This window comes from Primulina tabacum, chromosome 17, assembly GCF_025594145.1.
Source record: "Primulina tabacum isolate GXHZ01 chromosome 17, ASM2559414v2, whole genome shotgun sequence".
Classification (NCBI taxonomy): domain Eukaryota; kingdom Viridiplantae; phylum Streptophyta; class Magnoliopsida; order Lamiales; family Gesneriaceae; genus Primulina; species Primulina tabacum.
This window is the reverse complement of record NC_134566.1, coordinates 26,185,915-26,194,126: the sequence shown is the minus strand read 5'-3', so window position 1 is coordinate 26,194,126 and position 8,212 is coordinate 26,185,915. Positions and strand designations below refer to the sequence as shown.

Sequence of the window (8,212 nt, the reverse complement as noted above, 5' to 3'; positions counted from 1 at the left end):
AGGGTTGGAGTGAGTCATTTGAGAACATTTTGCGGAGGATTTCGCAGAATTTGAAAAAGGAACAACTTCGTACTGGACAATCCCACCAGCGCACAAAGAAATGTGGATAGAGAACCTCCATCCAGCAAAAATAAGCAGCATTGTAGCAATTTGGCAAGATTCAATAGAATACGCTTTCCAAAAATTAGGAGATTCCCATTCACATGGCACATCGAAAGAATATTCAACCAGTTGTCATATTCTCAAATTCCCTTGTTCTTCTATGACTAAATAGAAGTACTTTTGTGCTGCGGTGAAGATAAGAATCTAAATCATAACCCACAGATTTCATTTTGTCTAGAACTTCGAAAGAAAGCATTGCTTTATCCTTTGAACAGAGTACTTCAAGTAAATGGTCGCAGATGCGTGACATCAAAATATAATTTTTCTCCATGCTATAAAGAAAAATTTTAAGAGCTTGGTCTAGTTTTCCCTCACAACAGAGAACATGAATCACTTGACACAACCTGGGGCAGAAACAACAACCCCAAACTCCTCGAGAATTAAAAATGTACTATGAGCCTCCTCGATTCTGTTAGCCTGACATAATCCAATGAGCCAAATGTTATATGGTGCATAATCGAAATCAATCAATTTAATGTCCCTTTCAAGCAAGCGTCTTACAGCATTCTCATATTCTCCTTTCACAAAACATTCCTCAACCAATTTCAACGATTCATCTTCCCCTAAACTCCTCAAGTACTTCAACCAAAGACCATAAGCAACAGTAATCTTATTCCTCCTGGAGGACCAAGTCATGAGTGTCTTATACACAGAAAAAGACGGTACACATCCATTTTTATTCATTTGCTCAAAGATCTTAAACGCGTCTACTTCTCTATCCAAACTTTGAAGTCCATCTATGAGTGTGGCATATGTAATGGAATCTGGGGAAAGCCCCTTGAGTTGGAGCTCCTCGAAGAGCTTAAAAGCACCATTAATTTGCCCAGCTTTGCACATACCATTTATCAACGTATTGTATGTCTTGGTGAGTGGCACAGCCCCACTATCAATAAGCTGCATGAGAATCTTGTAAGCTTTAAGCATTAACCCAGAGTCAACCAACTTCTCCACCATCTTTTGTAGGCTTACACTATCAAGAACACGATCTGCACCTTGTGACAGCCGAAGAAACAATGATGGGTTTCTCCCAAGCTCTAATTTGTAATGCATAAGGCGAGCTTCCCCGAGTTTACTAGCCTTACATAGTCCATCAATCAATGCATTAAAAGTTACAACAGAGGGAAAGCAGCCAAGTTTTTCCATGTCATTAAAAATCTGTCGAGCCTCTCCAAGCAGCCCATTCCTGCACAAACCACAAATAAAAATAGTGTATGTGCAAGTATTAGGGAACTGATTTTGCTGGGAAATCTCTAGTTGGAGAGACCGAGCTTGATCCAAGAGCCCGACATCATAGAATCCTTTGATTAGCACGTTGTAACATCGAGTATCCGGCATGACCCCTTTTGCAATCATATTACTTAACAACTTAGTTGCATTCACCATCCTTCCAGCTTCACTTAACCCACGGATCATGATCGTGTACAACACCACGTCAGGGATTAAGTTCACCTCAAAATCCTTTGAAAACAACTCTTCAGCCATTCAAATCTGTTTAGTTCTTATCAAACCATCGATTAAACAACTAAACCCCTGAATCTCAACATGATAACCCTCATTTTTGAACGACTGCAAAAGCAAGAGGGCTTCATTAACCCGGCCAAACTTACAGAGCCCATGAAGCAAAGCATTGTAAGTAATAATATCAGGTCTGCATCCCTTACTTTTCATCAAATTAAGCATGCTAAGTGCATCATCTGTCCTCTTTACCTTGCACAAACCTGAAATAATAATTGTGTATGTAATCCTCTTAGGCAAGATTCATCTCCTAGTCATTTGGTCAAACATATTTAATGCATTTTCAGTCATCCCATTCTTGCACAAACCATCAATCAAAACATTAAAAGTATTCGTACCCATTTTACAATTTAACTTCACCATCTTATAATAAATCGCCAATGCCAAATTGATCACATTTTTTTGCACCAAAACATTTAAAATCACGTTATACGCAGCTAAATTGGGCTTACACTCATAATCTTTCATCTTCCCAAATGTTTCCACTACTTTTTCCGCATTCTTCAACCTCCAATATCCCAGAATCAACACAACAAAAGCATCCGCATAAACAGACGCCTTTTCATTCCTTAAACCATCAAGAACACTCCAATATAAATCAAATGAATCGTCACTCAAGAGCATCTCGACAATCAAATTATGTGAAACCCCACTACGGAACTCCTTTTTCCCAGCTGCCCAGGTGAAGAAGCGAAAGCAAATGCGAGGATCTTTCTTCAATTGCGCCTGTGATTGGAGAACTGAAACAATAATTTCGCAGTTCCAGAAAGGGAATAATTTGTTAAGGGACATTTCCATAGAATACATAGAATTGATGAGGGAGAGGACTTCATTGACAATGTTAACATTGTCCAGGGTATTGTCAGAAAGAAAAGTGAAGGTGGATAATTGAGTGAACTGATGAGGTTTGACTGAGGAAACATTGCGAGCTGGAGGAGTTTCTGCATAATTTAAGGCCCTTGGTTAGCCTCCTGCGATGATTGTCACAGAAAATCTATGGAATTAACCGATGAGTGTCAATGATTGTCACAGAAAACCTCCAGCAATTGGTTCTGGATTTGATGGGACTATCTTCGGAACTTAGAGGCTGCCCTGATTCACCACTGGATTTGCGTTTATTGAAGACAAGTTACTAACTTGCGTGGATATGAGTACGCATCCCATTTATCTTCGAAGCAATCTTGCGTCTCTCTGCAGGAACGTATCAGTCAATCAGCCTTACATATTGTGAAATTAATTTTTCAAAGTAAACCATTCATAAATTGTCAAATTGTTATGAAACAGTGAAAAGTGTAAAGACGAGAGAATGAATTGGAATATTTTATTCATCATTTGAGATCTCTATTTATAGAGCATATTTACAGAGTTTGAATAGTTGATAACATGATAGAAACAAATCTTATCTTAATAATCATCTACAATATTTTATCTATAACACTCCCCCTTAGATGATTATCGACTCAACAAATTATTTCTAAGAGATGTTGGATGCGTTTCAATTCCGTAAATTTTCAAATCCTTAAAAGATTTGAAGTTGTTGGAGTCAAAATGATTGATTACAAATCCTTCATCTCAAATCCCAAGTTCAAATCATCTTGCAAAATGCAAAAATTTTCAATCCAATCACAACTTACGTCGCATTTCCAGTAAATTATAACTTTCACAATAAAATCCCTCAACAACTTCACTCACCACACATTCTTCCACGCATTTCCTAAATGCCCAGTTTCTCTCAACCAAGACACCCTCTTCCGCCTCGAGCTGGCTTGATAAATCCAAGCCCGATGCTCTACAATACCGTGCTATTCTTGCACGGGACTTTATAGGGGATGGAATCCCATCAATGACAAAAACCTGGAAGTTTCATGCTGGACAATCCAGTAGGACAGGTCCACCATGACCATTTTGTTCCTCAGTAAATCGAAGCCCTCGAATCGGGCGTTTGAGCGAATCCCAGAAATTACTCCCGACTCCCATTGTATTTCTGGAGGGAAAGGACGGAAATTTGCTCCTATATTGAGCAGTATGAGATATGGGTGGCATAATTTGGATAAAATCGAAATAATTCATCGGACCGAAAAATTCGATTTAAATGGTTCGATTTTATCGGTTTTTAGGTCGGTTACGGTTTCAAAATTAAATAAATTCGATGTTTCGGTTCGGTTTACGGTTTTGATCCTCATAAAACCGAAATAACCGAACCGACCATATTATATTTAATTATAAGGGCTTTTTGTATGATTGGGAAATATCTTTGTTAGTTTCAGTAAGTTTACATATATTTAAGTTATGTTTCAAGATTGTGATTCATAATCACTATTGTGATGAATTTAATGTCATTTTTGTTTTTAGTTTTGCAAGACAGGATATTGGAGTTTGATAATTGGAAGTTCAAATGGTTTTTGAAGCTCATATTGTTAAATGTATTGATATTTTAGATGCAAAATCTATGTGCATTTTGGAGTTTGAGAATTGGAATTTAACGACTGTGTATCTTTTTATTGAAGATGCTATATTTTGAAATTGTATTTCAAATTGTTACTGAAGCTTAGATTGTTAATTCATAAGTGTATTGTAATTATATATGTTATACTCATCTACTGTCATTGTTTTTTTTATATGTTTTGCATCCATCAAGCATCAAGTGATGTATAATTTTATTTCTTAACAAAATATCATAAAACAGTATATAACCGACCATATAAACCGAACCTTATTACAAAAAATCGGACCGAACCGTAATAAAATGGTTTGGTTTTGGACCATATATATTTAAAATCGAAAACCGAAAAATCGAACTATTGTAGAGAAAAATCGGATCGAGCCGACCGACGCCCACCCCTATTCAGAGAGCTGTTGATCGAAGTGAATTTTAGGATTTTTCTTGTTTCCATTTATTCTATGAAGGAGACGAGCACTATGCCATGAATCTTCACTACTTTCTGGGCCTTAAAACAAAATGGACTCCTGCAAAGCCCAAACACAATCAGCTTTGGGCTCTTCAACCCATTTCTATTTACCTCGACTGTTTTTCTTTCAGAGCTAGAAGCTATTTGTTACAATGAAATCTCAAGTTTAACAGCTCTTTCTAAATTTAGAATCTTCATATCAAATAGATCATAAGTCATTGACGAGTTCTTTAGTTTATTAAATTCTTGTTTAGATCAGAGTTCTAGAAAGAACAAAAAATGGATTTAAGCTTGAAGAAAAATATTTGATTTTAGCAAAAGTGTAGAAAAAGAGGTCAAATTAAAGTTGACCATATTAAGCATGATTAAGCATGGAGTAGGTCTTTTGTGAGACGGTTTCACAGATCTTTATCTGTGAAACAGGTCAACCCTACTGATATTCACAATAAAAAGTAATACTCTTAGTATAAAAAGTAATACTTTTTCATGGACGACCCAAATAGGAGATCCGTCTCACGAAATTGATCCGTGAGACCGTCTAACAAGAGTTTTTGTGTTAAAGGATGATTATATGTGAACTTTTAAAACAAAATTTAAGTTTGGATTATTTTTTAGTTTTAAGTTAACTTTTATATCTGTTGGTGAAATTATTTAAAATTTTCAATATTAAATAATAGATACCTGAAGGTACTTTAATGGTTACTTTTAATGGTAAAATATTTATAATATTTATAAATTTATTCTTATATTTTATATGTTTATGTGTTCCTTATTGTTTTACTTGATATAACTAAATTATAGTAAAAACTAAAACTGTTTTTCATGTCTGATCTTGTACTAAATTCGTAAAATTTGATTTTTTTCCTTCGCACTTGTTAGGACCTTGATTTAAATAAAGTTATAAAAAATAAAATAAAATAAAATAAAAATTTTTATGCTGCACGTAACTTGTGGGAACAATACATGTACTTTTTATCCAACGTATGGTTGTATAAATCCGACTCCACAATCTTGCCGAGTGGTCTATGGTTTTGCCAAAATGCTCTTTATATGAATTCTTTGAAATACCAAGTATTAATTGAATCCAAGTCGATGCAAATATATTATAAAGAAAATAAAAATTGATAAGAAAATTCGAAGTTTTTTATTTCAATAATATTTTTAAGAATTTCATATCTAACAATTATATATATTCATAAAGATAGGAATGATAAAATCAAGTAGGTTTCCATATAATTAAAAAAACACAAAAAGTCTTGTGAGATCGTCTCATTGGTTAATTTTATGAGACGGATCTCCGACTCAATTCAACTCATGAAAAATATTATTTTTTATGTCAAAAATATTATATTTTTCTTGTATATATAAACTGAGTCGATCAGTGAGACCGTGAGCAACATGAAGAAGAATAAGCTCTTGATGCCTTTGTATTCGTCTAATGTATTCACTAAACAAAAAACGAAAAGAACCCTTTAAATCAAAATTCCAAAATCAACGAAGAGTAGTATATATTTGTAAAGTGGGAAATTTTAGCGATAAATTTTTAGCAAAATGGAATTCATGTGATTTGAAGGCATTTGAAGGAATTTGGCGATTAAAATGCCTTCAAATGACAAATCTTATATTAAGTTCAAAACACCCGTCGACTCAAAACACATATGGAACCAATTAATTAATCTATAATGTGAGGCCATCTTCCATATTTTTAACCAATTTTTCTGACGATAATGTACCGATCATAACTCCAAAGAAAAAAATATTAAAATAATACAAAAATTTCAGTGGAACTGTCTCACATGTCAATATTATGAGATAAATCTCCGACCTAACCTAACTCGTGAAAAAATATTTACTTTTTATGTCAAAAGTATTATTTTTCATGAATCGTATCAACTCGTCTCATAGATATACATTCATGATATCGTCTCATAAAAGACCTACGTTTCAAAATATTTAAAAGATGTGATGCATAACTAAAAAAAGATACGGAGCATATTTTATTTTTTAGAAAAATGTTTCAAAGTAAGTTTGCATCATCTCATTACTCATACACGTTACTTTGACTTTTTTTGTTCGGAAAGTAGTTTGTATAGTTGAATCTTAAAAAGTAGATTTCGTCCTAAACTTAATATTCTATGTATTTTGACTCTCTGTTTTATGCATGCAAAAGATCAATTTTAGTCATGTATATATTGATTTGTGACATATTTAGTGTTATATGTTTCGTTAAATCAAATATAGTCTTGTAACTGTATTTTTTTAAATAATAATTTTAGTTTTTTTCTTCAAAACCAAGTAACTATATGGTTAATATCATTATTAAAATGTATAATTATGTTATCAAACACACATGCATATTTCAAAAATATTTTTTAACCACGTACATATAAAAATTTAATGATAATATTGGTCATTTAATAACATTATTTTTGAAATAATGACTAAAATTTATTAAAAAACAGTGCTATAATTAATATAACTAAACATGTATAATTAAGAATATAAGATATCAATACATACAGAACTTTGCCTAACTCTTGTTTCCCAAGTGGTGTGTTCAAAGGGTTGAAATCAGGTGGCTTTTAAAAAAGGCATCATGGGCTTGTACTTGATGGAGTAATATGTGTACCTAACTGTCTCCTCTGTCGCCATTTTTGAAAAAAGCATAATGGACCATTTCCCCTATTTCGATTTTTTATAAAAAAAAAAACATATAGAGAGTAAGAAGATATTAAAGCAAACGAATATTTACCATTTTATTAAAAAATACATATAAAATATCATATATTATCTCCGTGAAAATTAATTTTTTTAATTATTCTTTTTATTAAAATAACATATAAAGAGTAAGAAGATATTACAAGATCAGGGGCGTAAACCAGGGAAAATATCATTTATTATCTTCTGTGGAAATTAAAAAAAAAACATAAAACATCATATAAAAAATAAATTATCAAATACAACCATGTGTTTTTAAAATTTAAGCAAAAAGATCCTCCCTTTTTTGTTTATTCTTAATAATTTAAGCAAACATATAATGTTACTACTAAATAAAAATTAAATTATTTCTTTTCGTATCATTTACTAGATTAATTTTAACAAAACGAAGAATAATAATAAATAATTAAAAATAATTTTTTTGAATTTTTTATTGAGTTAATTTAAAAATAAATAATATTTTTATTTGTTGATGATTCAGTTTTTAGAATAAAATTTGGAAAGGAGCGTTCATATGTCGTTTCGATTCGATTTTATGCAATTTATTTTATTTTTTCGGTTTTGAGAATATATAATTCGATATCCGAACCGTTTTCATTCAATTCAGTTTTCCAATAAAATGGTTCTATTGTTTCAATTTTGTTTACTCGGTTTTTGTCAATTATTAAAATTTATAATTAAAGTATATTTTAAAATATAATATATTAGCTCTTTAGTTGTTCTTTAACGAAATCTTTAAATATAAAGTCTAAATATATTAAATAATATTTTAATAAAATATATAATCTAAATAAAAGTATTAATCTAAATAAATTTTGTTTTTCGATATGTTCGGTTTTTACATATATAATCTGAAACCGAACTATATAAACTTCAGATTTAATGTTTATATCCAAATAAAAAAAATT

At 31.8% G+C, this 8,212-nt stretch overlaps 1 pseudogene; it reads right to left on the bottom strand.

The window, feature by feature from the left end:
• Positions 1-223: 223 nt before the first annotated feature.
• LOC142531970 (pentatricopeptide repeat-containing protein At1g79540-like) lies at positions 224-2,859 on the bottom strand (annotated as a pseudogene).
• Between the last annotated feature and the right edge of the window lie 5,353 nt (positions 2,860-8,212).